The 1818-nt window shown below is 44.5% G+C and overlaps 1 protein-coding gene across 1 annotated transcript in view; it reads left to right on the plus strand.

Moving 5' to 3' along the window:
• The window catches only part of LOC103608329 (probable serine carboxypeptidase CPVL), a gene marked incomplete at its 3' end in the record, with an annotated part of 49486 nt that overhangs the window by 27485 nt on the left and 20183 nt on the right, over positions 1-1818 (plus strand). The window lies entirely within an intron of this gene.

Consider the following 1818-nt stretch of genomic DNA (forward strand, 5'->3'; position numbering starts at 1 on the left):
TTATAAAAATGTCTTTTAAGAAACAATAGACACAGAGCAGAATTTTTCAACTAAAGACTATTTTTCAGATCTTTCAACCAGAGATGCCTGGGAGGCTTCTGCTTACTTTCTAAAATTATATTCAACTTTGCATTTGTTGGGAGACATCTTTCAAATATTTGTGTGTTTGTTTTTGTTTGTTTTATTTCCCTGGATTCCTCTTTTGTAGACTTCAGATGTAATTTTCTACTCTCGCTTCTCCTTCATGACTTTTTCAGGCTGATGACTTAGCTTGTTAGCTGGTTATCTTCTCTTTTCCCTTCATCTTACAAAGTTTTTCTTTTGCCTAAAAAAAAAAAAAAGAAAAATACAAAGTTGTAAGCCTGATCAAACAGTGTACATACAATTTTTTTCTTACATTCATTATAGCTATTTTTAGTACTTTTTATAAAAAAAAGTAAGTGACCTTTCTTCATCGGTCAGATTTTTCCAGTCTATAAATCATTACTAGAAACCAAGTCTGGAATTCTTTCAGATCACTAGGGCACCACGTTATGCATTATAACCACTTACTAAAATAACTCTAGTGGCCAGAAGATGTTAACTAGCTCCCCAGCCTCCACCAAACACTCATTCTGTCAATTACTTGGTGAGCAAACCCTACCAATCCCCATAGTGAAGGTGCATCTAAGAGGAGCCAAAGTTTTCTGATCTCGGACCAAAGCTTTCCATTCTACTCTTCTTTCTCCCCAAGGCAGATGGCTGGGGGAGAGAGGAAAGAGGAACTTCCAGGTTCTGTTCCCAAAGACATCTCTTCCTCTGCTTACCCAGAAAAGAATATGGCTGCTGTCATCCCCACCTTCATTTCCCACATGTCCCATGATTTTAACACTTCTGTTCAATTTCCAGGAGGGACGCCTAGGACTCTAGGTCCAGTGGATCCTGGGAACATATCAGCCAGATCCTCGCAGGGGTCCCTGTCCCTCCCCCAGCCCCAGCCCCTCCCCTCTTGCCCTCCACAGACATAACTGTGATGGCTGTCACACCGCACTATGTGCTCTTGTCCTTCCAGTCAGAAACCTACTCCTCACCCCACCTCCCAGCCCTCTTTTGGCTTAAATCCAAACATGCTCACCCTGAGGCCAGAGGCTCTGAACTGAAGAAGAGCCTCAGCCCCTCTGAGACAGAGCACTACAGCGCTGCCACTCCTTTCCTGCCTCCCCTCCCCTCCCCCAAGGATGGTTCCACTTCCAGCTGACCCTCTGCCTGGACATTTACTGCTGACATGTGGTGCATCTTTTGCATGACATGTAAAGTAACCTATTTCAAAGCATCCATTGTTTATAGCTGTTTTAGTTCTTTTTGCTTCAGGCTCTTAGAACTGGAAAATAGCTAATCAGGGGTAGTGCAGAAAACTGATTTCAGCTGTTCCCTGTATAGTTTACCCTACTCGTTTCCCTCTGTGACTACATTCTTCTCTCCAGCTCTCCAGATGGGTGTCTGGAATAAGAAGGTTGCTTTGAAACCTGTAAATGGGCTACTACAGGTTTAAAAAATAGACCTTTCTTTTTCTCCCTTTGAAAACTATCTTTCTTTGTTCTGAAAATCTCATTCATTTTGACTATTAATAGTACATGGCTGTAAGGAGTAGCCTCCTATGGAGGCATTTAAAATTCACATTTATGCTGCTTTTCTTTGCATTTGAAAATAAAACTTTTTCACTGACAAGATATTTAAATTCTCCCCCCCCCCCCCCCCCCCCCCCCCCCCCCCCCCCCCCCCCCCCCCCCCCCCCCCCCCCCCCCCCCCCCCCCCCCCCCCCCCCCCCCCCCCCCCCCC

Source organism: Galeopterus variegatus, unplaced genomic scaffold (assembly GCF_000696425.1).
Source record: "Galeopterus variegatus unplaced genomic scaffold, G_variegatus-3.0.2 Scaffold8306, whole genome shotgun sequence".
NCBI classification, from domain to species: Eukaryota; Metazoa; Chordata; class Mammalia; order Dermoptera; family Cynocephalidae; genus Galeopterus; species Galeopterus variegatus.